At 53.4% G+C, this 16,357-nt stretch overlaps 1 long non-coding RNA gene across 1 annotated transcript; it reads left to right on the top strand.

Moving 5' to 3' along the window:
- The first annotated feature begins 743 nt into the window (after positions 1 to 743).
- On the top strand, positions 744 to 12,338 carry LOC139040348 (uncharacterized). Its single transcript, XR_011494717.1, has 3 exons — positions 744 to 1,018; positions 11,633 to 11,807; positions 12,041 to 12,338. It is a non-coding gene; the product is annotated as an uncharacterized lncRNA (long non-coding RNA).
- Positions 12,339 to 16,357: the final 4,019 nt, after the last annotated feature.

Genomic DNA, 16,357 nt, shown 5'->3' with positions numbered 1-16,357 from the left:
CGGATTAGCCACACTCCAAAAGCACCCTACTTGTGCATGTGAAACGAGCCCTTTGCCAAGAGCCAGGGAATGTGCTTCCTCGGGTGCACAGCTCAGTCAGGAGGGAGCAGTCCTGTGCAGACAAGACTGCTGGGGAGGCAGAGGTGTGGCTCATGGCTCAGCACTGAAACAGCCAGAGGGCTTTGCCTGCCTGGAGTAATCCCACAGGGAAGCGGGTCCCACCTGTGGTCCTGCCTCTGCTGTCTCCTGTGAGACGGAGCTGCTCAGCTGAACTAGACCTCGAGGTGGAGAAGCCTGCTTCTCCCTGAGCAGCCTGGGTGGGTGCCTGAGAGGGTTGCCACTGCTCTCTCGCTCCCCTCTGACCTCGACCCTGTGCAGTCAGGCCACTGGGAGCAGAAGCAGACTACTGAGAGGAGGAGAGAGGCGGAGAGGAAACACCCTGCTGTTTCTCCTCCACCCCCATTCCTGATCTTGCAGGAGTCAATTTCCTTAGGGAGTTGACGCCACACCCTCTCCAGGGAAGGAGCATGTGTGTCTCTTGGGCTGGGGTGATCAGGACATCCCCTGGCGCTGTGATTGGTCAGGGGTGATCGTGCGACTCCCTGAGCCAGCAAGACAGAGGTCTGCTTGAATCTCGAAGGACAGCCGCTTGCCTTTGCATTTTCTTAGGTGGATCTCACCCAGGGCAAGCGAGCCTGGAGCTGCCGGGCCACCAGGTACTGAGGAAGAAGCTCTCCTGTGAGGAGGTGGAGCTCGGAGATGCCCGGCCCGGCCACTCTGAGCTGAGCAGCCGTCCCTGGAACCCCTTCCTTAACGAAGCCACAGTCCTCAACCTCCCGCGGGCTTCCTTTAACTGGAGCCAGCGGGGCTGAGGTTTTCTTGTCTCTGGCAGGCAAGCCATTCCTGGCACAGCCGAAGTCTGCCAAGCTCTGAGGAGCAGGAGACTCAGGAGGGTGTCCCAGGCCACCGAGGCTCGGGATTCTCGTGCACCAGGAGCAAGAGTTCACAGAGGATTCAGGTACAGCCTGCCGGGTGTGAGGTCGGTGGAGACTGTCGTTAGGGCTGGACTTGGCCAGGCCACCTGGCTCGGACCCACACTTGCTCGTGTAGCTGGGGAGCTGGGCTCCTCGGAGTCCCATGGAGAGCCTGCCGCCGAACAGCTCAGGGGCTGGCTGTGTCCACGGGAATGCCTCATCGCTCCCTGGACTGCAGGATCCCGTCTGGGCTGAGCATTTGACAAACTATTGCCATCGTCCCTCAGGAATACTGCTGCCACTTTTTACACAGTGCTGTTCTTGCTGTTTTCTAAGACATCTGTGTCATTAGGTGCGATGTGCTGAGTCGCTGTGATGACTTTGCCGTCACCACTGGTGCCCCTCGCCCTTTAGGGTCAGCTGGCCAGTGCAGGGACATGTCTGAGGCCAGGGGGCGGGCTCTCCTCTCAGTAAGGTCTGCACGTCCTTGGAGAGGGCTGATGGAAGCCCCCTCCCAGGGCCAGGGAGAGGGGAGGGAAGACTTGGGGGCCCCAAAGGGAGCTGGATCCTAGACCCCAGGGCCCAGGCTTAGCCGCGCTCCTGTGCACTGGGGAGCCTGGACGCTGGACATCAAGGAACAGCGCAGGTGTTACCAACAGCAGACTTGGGCTGACGGGCCATCATCTCCACACGTGCGTGAGCACCGGCAGGCTTGCTGGAGTTCTGGGAGGCCCACCCTGCCCACGCCTGGGCGACGGGAGATCTGGTGGTAACTGAAGGGCCTCCCCAGTGTTTGACTTGTGTCAGATCTCAGACCTCTGTATGGCTCAGGGTGTGGGCTCAGGGAGCCCCGAGATGCCTGCTCCTTGTGTGGAGCAGCCTGTGTGTGCAGGCCTCCTGAACCGAGGTGCTCCTCGGGTCCCCGTGGAGCCCCCAGCCTCCTGGACTGAGGTGCTTCTCAGGTCCCTGTGGAGCCCCCAGCCTCTTGGACCGAGATGCTCCTCGGGTCCCCCTGGAGCCCCCAGCCTCTACCTTCTCCAGACCGGTGGCCGGGCTCCAGGAGTGTTTATCTGGGCTGGAGGAAGAACACCGTCAGGTGGGCTCTGCAGCCAGGCCTCGTCTATGTGAACATCCAGACAGCGGGTCTGAGGTCGTCAGTGCTCAGCTGCCCCCAGCCCCGGCCTCCAGCACATCAACCCCGTGGGGCATGACTGAGCCCCTTGCCAACACAGCTGCCTTCTGAAAACTGGAATGCACTGTGACTTAGGGCCCGCCCTCTAGGGAGGTTTCAAATTGCCTTCTTGTCTTCGGGTGTTAGAAATATCTACTCTTTGTACATCTTATTTTCTAGAACTGCCTGGTCACCTAACTGAGATTTATTTGTAAAATCTCAGTTGGAAAAATTAGGGAGATTATTTCATGGGGAAATATTACAAATTACAATGTGAGAGCATTTTATTTCAAAGAAATGCTTCTTCCTTTTGATCTGCCTTTAAAATAGACCCACTGCACACCGGGAATCATTTCTGACAATTCTCTCATCAATTAAGGCTCCTCCAGCGATGTACACAGATATTGTGCTAGCACATGCCATAAATCATGCCGAATCTGCAGGATTGTGGATGGCTGCTGGGGAATACAGTCCCTTTTCATTCACATGGAAGCATGGCCTTGGGCCATGGCCCTGTGAGCAAGTGCAGGGTGCATGTGCGCTGTGTGAGTGCATGTGTGTGCACCTGTGTGCTCATGTGAAGGTGTACGCATGTGCGTGCATTCATGAATGCATGTGTGTGTTTACATGCACACACACGTGTGAGTTTGTGTGGTGTGTGTGCAATGCACACGTGGGCGTCCTTGTGTGAGTCTGTGTATGCTTGTGTGTGTGCACACGCAGGCATGTGTGTGGGTGTGTGTGTCTGTGCATGGGCATGTAAGTGTGTGTCTCTGTGGTGGGGGCTGGGCAGTGTGTCACTGCCTGTACAGGGCAGTCCAAATGCCTGTGGGCTCCAGGACTAATTCGTGACCTCCTGGGTGCCCGGCTGCTTCCTCTGAACTCCGAGCCCCCTCCACTGTGCCAGCCAGTGTCCTCCTGGCAGGGTGAAAAGAATGAGGGACTTGGAGCCAGGCCAATTGATCTGGTGTCCTGGCATTGCCATCTCCAGGTCTGTGAGGTGGGACAAGGGCTTAATCTCCCTGTTCCTTAGTTTTCTTGTGTGACACGGAGCTCGGGGTCCTGCCGGCTTCCCAGAGGCCAGTGAGGGCTTCAGAGGGGCCGGGGGAGAAGTGCTTGTCTGGTGATGGGCCAAGCACCACTCGGCCCCTGAGAAGGAGGCATTGCCTGGGCTAGGCTCGGATTGTGCATAATCGTGAACAGTGCTTTCGTTCACAAAGGAGTCCTGGTGTGGACAAAGCTAGTACTTCCTAGAGGGACTTGGGGGTGTAGCGAGGACAGAGAGATGAGGCTGTTTCAAGCACTCTGAGAGGACAGAGTGATTATGGTGCCTGTGCCCGTGCACAGGCACACAAACTCATACACACGCATGCACGCACACGCACAGAAGCACACACACATCCACACCCGAGCATACACTGCATGTTAATTTGGGAGACTGCAGCCCACAGCATGGAACATGCAGTCAGTGCTCCACGCATCACTGTTCCTCACGTTTCTTGGGCATTGACTCCACCCATCGCCCCCACCAAACTCCCTCCCTCCAGGCTCCCTGTCACCATGTTGTTGGGACTGGTCTTCACGCTCTCCATTTAGGAGACCCTTCTCTTGACTTGAGTTCTGGTAACCAGCCCCCCGCCCCGCACCATTCCTTGTAGGCTGCCCACAGTCCCTGAACACTTGCATGACTTTTTAGGCAGAGCAATTGGACTCCCCTTTGCCTCAACCTCTCCCATTGAGCCCATCCTGGGTCCTTTCTTTTCATAGCTAAAAGGTCCATTCACAGTTTTTCCTAAATTAAAAAAGATCTACAGCAGAGATGAATTCATCTACTTTCCTAAAATGACTAAGTAGATGTAATCAGTTTTATTAATTTTTTCCCCCATCATGCAGGCAATAGTTCTTTTCAAGCCAAAGCAATTGGGCAAACTCTTGTGCAGGTTGGAAAAAAAAAACAACTTTTCCCGCAGCAACCTTTCACACTGGCCTCCTAGGGCGGTTCTTCCCATCACCATGACAACAGCAAGTCCATATTCCATCACCAGCGGTGGGTGCACCGTCAGGAGGTGGAGCCTGCCCACGAACCTTCACCTGGGATTTGGGATCCCTGCCTCTCTTGGTCTCACCCGTGATCTCACTCTCTCCTGTGGTCTCTTGATGTCTTCCCCATTACAGCACCCGCCACAGCTCTGCAGAATCGTCCAGAGGTCCTTTCCACTGAACCAGAGTTTATCATTGGGATCTACAGGTGTCATCTCCAGCGCCAAACCACCCAACAGATGAATGGGAAATTTACAGAAATGCTACACATGCATTTGGTAAAATCTGAAGGCTAAACTCTGGGATAAGAGAGAGTTCAGGTCCCCACGAGGGATCTTAGTTTCAGTGAGGTAATGAAGGGCGTTCCAGCATGGGAAGAAGGCTAAAATCTCTGCAGGACATTTGAGCAGACACTTCAGCTGAGATCCACAGAAGGTAAAAACATAAGACATGATGCTTTTGAGTCTTATGCTCGATGTCGTAAGCCAGTGGGGAAATACAGGTCAAACCATGATGAGAGACCATTGATAACACCTGTCAGAACAGACAATGAGAAATGCTCACGATGCCAAGCGCTGGTGAGGATGGAGGGCACCAGGAACACTCGTCTGCTGCTGGTGGAAATGCAGATGGTGCAGCCGCTCGGGAAAGCAGTTTCATAAAAAGTTACACGTACAATACCGTGTGATCCAGGACGCCTACTTCTTGGTGTTGCCCTAGAGAAATAAAATTAATGTTCATATAAAATCTGCACGTGAATGTTGATCGCAGTGTTATTCATGATCACCCCAAACTAGAGACAGCCCAGATATCCTTCAGTGAGTGAGTGACTGGATGAATACACCGGTACAACCACACAATGAAGAACTACTCAGCAATGAAAAGGATTGGACCACGGATGCACACAGCAGAGTGGGTGAATCTCAAATGCATTTTGCTAATTGAAGGATGCCAGACGCCAGAGGCTCTGTGCTGTATAATACACGGCGTTCTTAGAGAGCAAAACTATAGGCATGGAGAGTAGATCAGAGCTGCTATAGACTAGGAGAGGGTGGGTCTGAGTGCGAATGGGAGCACGAGAGAGTTGGAACTGATCTGAGTCCTGACTGCAAGGGTGGTCACGGGAAGCTACGCATATGGAAAAGCTCGTTGAATGGGACCCCCAAAAAGGTGAGAAAATGTTATTGTAGGTAAATTTTTAAAAAATGTAAAACTGGAGGACAAAAGGGAAAGAAGTATTTCTTATGGTTGGTTGGACCCCAACCCCTTTCGTTTAAGTAAAGTGACCGGGAAAGACCTTCTCGCTCGGGCAGGCACCTCCCCGTGCTCCGGCTGCAGCCGTCCTGGCCTGTGTCCTGGGGGCTCTGGGACGGTTCACACGTTTACAGTGGGTGAGCAGTCACCACCTGCCGATGAAAGCAGAGACCTGGGCAGCCAGACGTGCTCGCATGGACCCAGGGCTGAGGCTCTGAGATGAAGCTTCAATGTGGAGCTTCTAGGATGGGGAAACAGCTAAGACAGATGCCCAGGGCAGAGCGGAAGAGTTCCTGCGGGCTAGAAACCACGGTGGCAAAATTCCTCTAGAAAACAAAAAATGATGAAAATATAAATCAAAATTATGATTAGCCAGAACCAGGCCATTTAGAACATTGAATTAACCAGATTGTGTTTTCCTCTTTATTTTCCACTGCCCTCTACTTGGAGACTAGAAGAGATAAGAGTTTTGTGTATCAGTTAAGATTTCAGCTCTAAGTCACAGAACGTCTAACTTGACCTAAACCAAAACGGAAAATTCTGGAGATTCCAGGATGGGTGACCTAGTGACCAGTGACGTACTTAAGGACAAGACTCCTTCACCTTTCTATTCTGCCACCCTGTTGGCCTTGGTTCCCAGACCTGCCCTCATGGTCACAGCGTGGCTGTTATAGCACTGAGCATCACATCCTTAGACAACATCACCCCAAAGCAGGAACTTCCTTTTCTTTTTTTTCTTCTCCCCAAAGCCCCAGCACATAGTTGTATGTCTTAGTTGTAGGTCATCCTAGTTCTTCTCTGTGGGTCACTGCCACAGCCTGGCTTGATGAGCAGTGTGTGGGTCTGTGCCCAGGATCTGAACCAGTGAAGCCCGGGCCCTTGAAGCGGAGTGCATGAGCTGAACCACTCAGCCACAGGGCTGGCCCCTTGTGCCTCCTTTTAAGAGGTAGAAAACTGTCTCCAGGAGCCCCCAGCACACTGCCCTTCGTGCTTTAATCTCAGTTTGTGTGATCTCACGCCAATTGTTTAGGAACTTCTGAGCTGATCACTGTCATGAGGGTTGGTTTAATCAAGATTTAGTCCTCTCCTGGGGCTGGAGAGCGGCCCCCAGCTCCTCTAAATTACAGGGCATGAATAAAATAGGTTTTGCTCTCTGAGGAAGAGGAGAGCAGGTTTGCATCCAGAGTATCTGCAAACTTCTTTTGTTTTTTGTTTTTGTTTTTTTTGCTGAGGAAGATTTGCCCTGAGCTAACGTCTGTTGCCAGTCTTCCTCTATTTTGTATGTGAGCCGCTGTCACAGTATGGCCACTGACAGATGAGTGGTGTAGGTCCGAGCCAGGGAACCGAACCTGGGCCGCTAAAGCAGAGTGAACAGAACCTAACCACTAGGCCCCTGGGGCTGACCCTCTTTTGTGTTTTTTACGAAGTGAATTTCATAGAAGTTTTTGGCTGTTAATTTGGCACACTCTCATAAAGCTTTGGATTAAAATGGGAAAGTGACTGCTGACTGACACTTAGGATTGGAAGGGCTCGAGTGCCGGGCAATCCCTCAGTAGGAGTTGGCAGACGGGAAGAGCTGGTGACATGGAGGGGGACAGGGACAGCCTGAAGAACCGCCTGTCCTGAGAAAGGATGATCGTGTAACCATCTGTAACCAACAAGGAGAAGTTCAGTTATGTTTTTTGTATGACTGTTCCTAAGACAGACGGGCACCTCTATCTTTAGAAATATGCTCAACAATGTGGATTCATAGCAACCAGAAAAATGTTTGCTGATTACTCTTCAGTTGACTTTAATCGTTCATTCATTTAGTGAACTAGAACATCTTTCCCAAGCCTGGCAGTTAATTGACACTTTGCACTGTGGTCCTTGCAAAGCAAGAAAAGAAAGTGAAACTAGAAATGGGAACGAGGAGACCACCCAGCTTGAGAGAATCAGACTGAAGAGACCATGAGGTGGGAGCCATGCCAGGGGTGATGGGAAGTCAAGTGCCCAGGTTAATCCTTTCAACAAATGTTTTTGAATTTCTTCTCTGCTTTAGGCTCTGTGCGGGGCACTTCTGGGAGATAGAAAGATAATGAACCAGGCCTTGTGTTTAAAAATCTTCTAGTAGGAGAGATAATACAAGTATACACAAAATTATAGTGTGTAGTATTTGTGAAGCGGCTGAAGACAATTGGGAAGAGGTGACCAGCAGATCTAAAGGACTGTGGGCACGCCCCTGCCTGGGGCCGCGGAGGGCTCCCCGAGGGGGCAGGGTGGGAGCTACGTCTGGTTGATGCACAGTTGTTCTGATTAGCATTCAACAAGTCATAGGGGTTTCCTGGGAGGGGGGAACGGTGAGCTAGATTTGCTACAGGAGTAAATAAGTGAACCGGTTTGTGACCTTTTATAACCAGGTTGGTTCTGTAATTAAATAGGCCATTCACCAATTTGATTGACAAGTGACTACCAGTGGTCCTCATGCTGCACATCCATCCTCTTCCTCTCTCCCCCGACACCTCTCACTTCCCTGAGAGCATCATTCCACAGGAAATACAGCTGGCTTAACAAAGTATTATAATAGTGCGTTCGGGCTTTGCCATCATAGACAAGGAAAGATCTCTGAGGTGAGACCTGAAGATGGAGTGTGAGTCATCCACGAGAAGGACTTTCTGCCGTTCTGGAAAAGTCTTCAGCTGTTAGGGTATTTCACACTGAAGGGTTACGCGACCCCACACCTGGGAAGGAGCTGGTCCAGATCAACCCAGAATCAGCTGGGCAGGAAGAGGGGTCTATTCATCTTCTCATCCCATCCTGTGTGCTCCTGATTCCTTTTGAGTAGGCGGCCACATAAAACTCTCACATTCTTGAATTTCACTTTGGACTTAACTGAAAACACCAGGGTCATCCACGAACTGTTCCAGTTAGTTCTGAGGTCTGTTCAATTTTTATGGAATCCCGTTAAAGTTCACTGCAGATGTGTTGAAAACGTTAACCATTTTACAGGAAGTTTTAACCACTTTGTGTGACTTTTGCTGCATAGAACAAGGGCACTGGAACGCTCCTCCATCCTCTGAAACTGAGACCAGAGCAGAGACTGAGGCTGGTCGAGGGGTCCTGGGACCCTCCATGAGGCTGACGCCGCAGGAACTGACGATTCCTCAGGAGCCCGGCTCCTCAGGCCTCTGCCACCCAGCCCCGAGCTCAGCCCGCACCCTTTACATGACCTGCGGGCAGGCAGGGTCCAGGGCTCTGTGTTCACCTGTCTGCCCAGTATGGGGTCCAACGGCCACAGGTGACCATGGGACACTGGAGATGGCTCGTCTGAATCGAGAGGTGCTGTAAGTGTAAAGCACACACCATGTTTTGAAGACAGTACAGAAAAAAACATGCAAAGTATCACATTAGTATTTTTTATATTGATTACATGTCGACATGATGGTATTCAGGACATATTGGGTTAAATACATTGTTAAAATTAATACCACCTGTTTCTTCTTACCTGTTTTAATGTGGCTGCTGGACCGTCTCACACTGCATGGCAGTTCTACCGGAGACAGCTGCTCTCAGCCCTGGGGCGGGGTCAGCACCCATCCCTGCTGCCTGGTCCCCTCAGCACCGCTCAGCTGTGCTCAGATAAGGACGGGAGAGCGGTTGCTAACATGCTCGCAGCTCCAGCGATGCTGGGGGTTTGGAGATCTCTCCCAGTGGGAGTCTGGGAGTGTGCAAACCCAGGGGAAGAGGTCCTTTGGTTGGGACAGTGGTTTGGCTTTGTACTTGTGTCTCCATCTGAAAGAAGCAGGGGGTTTGTCCAGGGGTCAGGGAACATATGCACACGAGATGTATGGAGCCGCACTGCAGAGCGGCTGAGCCCACGAGCTCCCGCCGTGCAAGAAGGCTGAGATCCCAGTTCCTGGGCCCTGAGCGCCTGCCTGATCCTGGACAAGTGGTGGGCTGGGGGCCTGGGTTTCCACTGCGGGGTGGGGCTGGTGACTCTCCTCACTCCACAGGGACGCAGCGAGGGGTAGATGGTGATGCCAACAGCTCAGCACAGAGGCCTCCGTGTGTGCAGGCCGGGCTATAGTCACCACTGCTGTCCTTGTTATCAGAGAGTTCACGGAAGGACCACACCACTATAATAACAATAAAACATGACTCCTCAGAGTAGGTAACTATGCTTTTGACTGCGTCCGTGTTGCAGAGGACCACTTCCTCACTTTCCCACGTCGCGGCACCCACAGACCCTGAGCACGTTTGTGGCTCAGTGAGTTGAAAGCATGAGGCTGAAGGGACCCCAGGGGCTCCTGCTGCCCCAGCCCCATCTGGCTGACGCTGAGGGCCCAGTGGCTCCCACGTGGGCCGCTGGTCAGCCATCTGGGGCCTGGCCCTGTGCCGGACTTGGGGGCAGCGTTTCTCCACCTCAGCGTGATTTACATAGCATGACTGACGTTGGGGGCCAGGTAATTCTTTGTTTTGGGGGCTATCCTGCCTGTGCATTGTAGGGTGTGTAGCAGCTTCCTTGCCTCCACCCAGTAGTTCCCACCCAGCTGTGACAAGCGAAAATGTCCTGGATGGTGCCGCATGTCCTCTGGGGGCAAAATCCCCTGGAGAGAACCATGCGTCTGAGTGGCTTCTAGGCACCACCTCCCTGACTCTGACAGCCAGTCATGCCCGGAGTTTCCCCCTCCCTCTACCCGATGGAACGGGGACCCAGCAGGGGAAGCACACCGCCCAGAGCTCGGGGACCCTGAGTTCAGGCTGCATGTGCTGAGCTGTGCTCTCACCCCACCCTCACCTCCCTCATGGACAGACGCAGTGGCCTGGGGAGACCGCTGCCTCCTCTTCTGCCCATAGAGGGTGTCTGAGATCCCCCCCCGATGGGAGACAAGTCCTAGTGTTTCCCTGGAGGGATCCCCGCTCACTGTCACTCAGCACAGACACTCACACTCACCCCAAGGCACGGAGGATGGCCAGCGCAGGCTCCCGCACATCAGCCCTGGCTGTGGGGTCTGACTCCTGCCGGCAGGCGGGGGCAGACGGGCGCATGCCTGCTCCCCTGGCTCACGGCTCCTCCAGTCCTGGTCCCAGCTGGATTTGCATTTTAAGCCATTCCAGTCTGGGGGCCAAAGTAAAACATTTTGCTTCCCTAAAAATAACCAAGGCTTGGTAACACTAAAAAGAGCCATTTGCATGTTTACTGTTGAAACCACATGGAAATTAAAGTTCTATCAATTATAACATAGAGACTCTCCTTCAGTGTAAACACCCACATGCAATTCACTCTGGGAGTGTGTACACACAACGGATAGCAAACACTATTAAACCATCGTTAGTGACAGGCCAATGTGGCTTTTGGGCGGGGGTGTCTGCAGGCCGAAGACGCTGCCGAACCGTCAAAATACTGGGCACCCATCCTCATGCTGGTTCGCGCTGCTTCTGGAGCTGGGAGGCAGTGCTGAAGTCATTGCTGGCCGTGAATTGGAGCGATGGGGTGGGAGAGGGCCATCCACCCAGGCTGGTGTGAAGGCAGCCTGGAAAAAGGTGTTGAAGAGACCCCATCACTCCTCTCTGCAGAGCAGACGTGGGGAAGCCCCTGGCTCAGTGGCGCTGGCCTCGCTGCCCCACACTCTCCTGCTGCTTCTCCAAAACCAGCTCGACGTTCTGAGGCCCCAGGCTGCGCTGCTCCTGCTCTGCTCCCGTGGCCTTGAGCAGAGCTTGAAATTCCCCTTTGTCACATACAACATATTTCTAGGTTTGAGTGCTTTCCTTCCAACTGTGTCCCCAGCATGTGCTTTGATACAGGGCAGGCCTTCATTCATTCATTCATTCATTCATTCATTCAGAGAATGCTTTTGAACACACCTATCATGGATCTGCCAGGTTCCTTCATTCATGAAATTGAAATCGAGCGGGGTGATAGACAATGGACAGTGGAAAGTAAGTACATTTGTGAGAAGCACCATAAAATAGAAGAATGGGGCTGTGGCCCTGGGGCACAGCTAAGGGCCGGGGCCTGGGTACTTCACTAGGCCGGTCAGTAGAGACCTGTCTGAGCAGTGGACTAGACCCAGCTGAAAGATGCTCAGAAAATACTCGAGGACCTGGCGAGACCAGAACAGCACCGTGATTTCCTCGGTAATTCCTATGTGCCTGTGCCGTATGAAGTCCTTGTTGCTTTGTCTCATGTCACTCTCTCCCTTCTTTGCCTCAGGAAGCAGAAGCTGGAGAAGTTGCAGAAGCCGCCTGGCCGCTGGAGGAGGACGGTCCCGAGCAAGACCGCCTCGTTCTGAACTCTGTGCTCGGGGTGACCACGGGGCCTGGCCTGTTTCTCATCAAAAGTGCCCTGTCCTGTGACGTCCTGGGTGAAGAAATGGGTTGCTCCTGCGGTGTGTCCACAGGCCGGGGCAAGGGAGGTTTTCCTGGGTGGACATGTGGTCTCAGTTTTCCTATTTGTCAAACCACTGTTATGCTGTCATCTCACAGAGTTTCTCTGAAGATTCGATGACATAATGCTGATGTGAAGGTTCCAGGAACGGAACCAAGGACATGGGCCAGGGTGGCTGCTTAAGAAAGCACTGATTCTTTTTGTTTTTGTGTTTGCAAACCTCTGAGGGTGCAGGTCCCTGGTCCGCAGCACGTCCGCAGGCTGAGACAAACCTCCCGGATGCAGCCGGCCGGCACCCACCGCAGAAACAAGAACACAGACCCTTCTGCTCTCGCTCACTCTCTCCCTGCAGCTGAGGGGAAGTAGGCGCTTCATTTTTATTTTCCAGTGTGGACTGGCCGTACCCACGTTCCGTGCCTCCCTCAGCACGTGAGGCCGCCTTCCCTGACCTGCCTTCTCAAAGGTCATCATTCTTTTTTTGAGCATTATTTTGATAAAAACCCAAAACCAATAAAAAAAGGCCATTCCAGACAAGCAATCCCCTTGTTTATTGATTTGCCCTGTCAGGTTCTTTTATGCAGACATACGTTTTATGATAAAACATCAGTCTTGCCTTTTATGACAATAAATAACGCATCGTGCTTCTCGAGCATTGCTGTGTCCACGTGGGGTCCGCACTGGCTCCTGGCCTCACGGGGCCTGGCAGGCCTGGCTCCTCAGAGTCACACAGTTCCAGAGTTATGGGCAATTTTCTTTTTCTGAAAGATGATATCGAGATGGCCAGCTGGAGACTGCCATCTCTAATTGCCAATTAAATTCCACTGTGTGCTTTTTTTTACCGTATCTGTTCGCAGCTTAAAGATCTCTGTCGGTGGTTGAATGAGTAGCCAAGGTTTGACCAGAAGTTTGTACTATTTCTCCCTCAAAACCCCTCCCTTCCTCCTGTCTCCTATGTCCCCCAAAAGGGGAAGCTATGGTTGATGGAAGGCAAGTAGCACCCCACCAGTTTTCTGAAAAGAGAAAGTACCACTAAGCAGATGACAGAAGGGCCTGCTGCAGGTGCCGGCTGCGTCCCCGCCCGGGTGGCTGCTCTGGAATGAACGAGGGCATCCCTGCTCGCCGAGCCTGCGCAGACCAACTCAGGCTGAGCACGGGGTTCCTGCCACTTCCTGGAGCTGGGAGCTCCTCTGGCTGCCGAGGCCTGGAAAACCGACATGTGTGTCTCTCGTGCAGGCAGAAGTAGAGGCCCTAGGTCGGGGGAGATGCTCTGTGGGAGCTGGGCCCGCCCGCTGTCTATGCGGTCTCCACGCCCAGGCAGGAAGCGATTTCCCGGCAGCAGAAGGGGAGGGGTGATGGGGGAGTGGAGGCGGACTGGGAGTAACATCTCGAACTGGACAGGACAGCTTTTCTTTCCTCAGCCACCCTGCTTCCTCTGGAACTCCTTCCATCCACCAGGAGGGATCATAAGCCCAAATCCATCTCCGTTAGGGCAGAACGCCAGGGCCGGTGAGGCAATTACACCTAATTAATGACTTCTTGGAGAGGAGCCCCCACGAGGTCCCCACGGCACCTGCAGAGCCAGCACAGGGTCTCGCTTCAGCCCCATCCTGAGGCCGGGGAAGAGCTGGCCGCTCCCATCCTCACAGCGGCCCAGGCTCTGGGGTAACCACTGCCCCGCCCGGCTGAGCGGCCCCTGAGGACTCTCCTGGCTGCTGCAGTTGCGCAGGGAAAGTGCCAGGTCTTTGGTAAGGGTTGCAGACCTAGTGGCTCCCTGGACGAACCAGTGGCTTCCTGCGGCAGTAAAATGAACAATTCATCGTGGATTATTCGAAGGCAAATCACTTTAAGTGTAAGAAATAAAAAGACAAATTGGCAATTGGATTTTGTGTGAGAACATAAGAGGATGATTTGCACTGGCGAGTGTGCTGGGAAGGCTTAAATATTGGGGGAGAGAAGGGTGGGAGGGGGTGATTTCGGGGCATCTAAATGCAGCTCAGGAAGAGGACCACGGGCCAGGCCCCACTCCTTCCCGAGCCCTCTGCAGCCCGGGGTTCGCCGGAGAGAGTGCCCGGGTTCCATGACTGGATTAGCCCGGGAGGACCTGAGCGGCTTTGTCAACAATGTAACTGATTTTTATACCACACTTTTTAATGGGACAAATATTGATGTTGTTCAGAATAAGTCTTTCTTGGATTGTAGCCAGTTCCCCTGAGATCCCACGGTGGAGACAGGGTTCTATTAGTTCCAATTTTGCAGAGCGAGCCCAAGAAGCAATTGCCTCTTTAAATTGCCAAGGTCTCCGGGGACGGAAGCCGCCTGCCGCAGCTCTGCTGGAAACCGTGCATGGAGCTGGCCCTTCTGGGATGTTCTGCTCTACGCAGAGGCGGGCTCTGGAAATCTCTGACGCATTCCCACTGAGCTCGGTGTAAGCAGAGGCACGAGTGGGACTGACTCTCATGCAGCCGTTCGAGCACCGGGCCAAGCTCTGCACCTGGTCTCCTGCCCTCTCTTCTTTCCATTCTTTCTTAAACAAATACTTTTTAATTTTACACTCAGCTTGCTGCTGGAGGGCTCGCTGTGACCACTGATCTCGTGTAGTTCACAGTCGAGCAGGAGAGAGACTCGCGGTCCTTGGATGCGCAGATGGAGAGGGGGCTGGGACGCCCCCCTTGGTGGCAGGCGGGCCTGGTGCACTGGAAGGTGCTGGGCCTGAGGGCGGCATCCTGCTCTCCTCCTAGTCCTAACGTCACGCTCGATCCCTGCACATAATGCACCCCAAACAGAATCTGCAGTCACCTGAGCTGTGAGACCGAAAGACTTTCCATCCTAAAAAAAGTGTTTTGGTCAAATATATTTGGGAGATTAACCCAAGGAAACCAGGCATGTCCATTGCAGGACTTCTCAGAGCCTTTCTCAAACTGACATGTGCAATGTAGATCTTCCAGGGAGGGCAGAGGACAGAGTGTTTCCCAAGGGACGTCACTTGCCAAGCAGCCCTGTTCTCACGCGGGTTCCCAAAGCCCTCTGTGACTGGCAGTCATTGGACAAACGAGTGAGAGTAAATGCTCCTTTTTGGCATCCTGCCGGAGGACCGCCAGTTCTGGGTGAGCACCTCTGGTGACAGGGAACACACCATTTGCCACATCACCCTGGGCCACATACCTTCCAATGTGCTTTTTTCCTGCGTCAACCTGAACACCGTTTCCCTGAGGCGTCTTGCACCCAGCCCGCCTCTGCCTCCCGGGCCTGTGAAAAACCATCTTGTTTTTCCTGCAGACACTTTCCCGCGTCGGGCAGAGCACATCCAGTTCCTTCTACTGTCCCTCAGAGCATGTGACCAAGGCCCTCTCTGCCCTGGTCATGCCCCTTTGGACACTGCCCAGTCCGTTCCATCACAGGAATTGTTTTGCACAGACATTTGTGGCGTGTTCCAGGGGGTCATAGCAAGCACCCCATCCTGTGGCCCATCACCTCCAGCTTTCCCAAGCTTATGCTTCTGTTAATGCAGCCAAGCATCCATTAAATAATTTTCTGGAGGCTGTATCATATTGGTGACCTGAATAAAGCTCTGAAGATGCTTCCCAAACACCGATCCATCCCTACGAGTTCCTTTTTCATTGCGGCTGGCGGATTTTCAGGCTTAAACTCGGACACCTACACCTGTTTCTGTTCATCCTCGACTTGCTGGATGATGTGGTTGTTGAGACTCCGTCGCTCCCATGCTTGCTTTGCTCATGAATTTGACACGCACTCTGTCAGAGTCCACACCCGGGCAAGTGACAGACCAGGACACGGCTGGGGGCAGCCCGGAAGTGTGCTCTACAGACGGCCTTCTGGAAAGGCCGCTAAGCCCTTGTGGGCACCTGTGTTTTTCTCGCCGTGACCCCACCGAATGCAGCTGTCGTCCTGCAGGGAATATGCATATGAAGGCAGTGCCTGGCCCCGTCCCGATCTGTGGGTCACTCAGGAAAGACCGAGTAATAACCCGTGTGTGACAACACCTGTGGTCCTCGTGAGCAAGGCCGTCCCAGGGGGTCGCCACATCCCCAGGGGAAATCCAGGTTCTGCACAAAGGGGCTCTTTACTGGCAGCCTCCTCTAGGCCAAGCCCCGTGCAGGGCGCTCAGTGATGGTGAAGACCTTCCAGACTCACTTTCCAGGAGGCAAGGAGCTGCTTCCCTGTTGGGAAAGTCCGTTCACGTCATGCTCCAGAAAGCCCTTGTGAGAGGACAGGTTTGAATTCCCGCGAGTCTGAGTGGAAGCCCAGTCAACGCATTCCAAGACACGCCCATCATTTATTCAACAATTATTTGCTCTCAGATTCGGGGTGCTGATGTGGGGCTGAGGAGCGGCATCAGGACAACACTCCGAGAGTGGAGGACAGTGCCAGAGCCTGGCTCATCCCTCCTTCACTCACTCGGCTGTCGAGTACACATTTGCCGGGTGCTCACGGAGCCAGCGGAGCCGACGTGACGCCTGTCCTCAGGGCCGCTCCCTGCAGATTTTCCGACTGTCTTCAGGGAACAGGCCACCCTCATCCGTCTGAGAGCAC

The sequence above is a fragment of the Equus asinus genome, chromosome 15 (assembly GCF_041296235.1).
Source record: "Equus asinus isolate D_3611 breed Donkey chromosome 15, EquAss-T2T_v2, whole genome shotgun sequence".
Taxonomy (NCBI): domain Eukaryota; kingdom Metazoa; phylum Chordata; class Mammalia; order Perissodactyla; family Equidae; genus Equus; species Equus asinus.
This window is presented reverse-complemented; position numbering and strand designations above follow the sequence as displayed.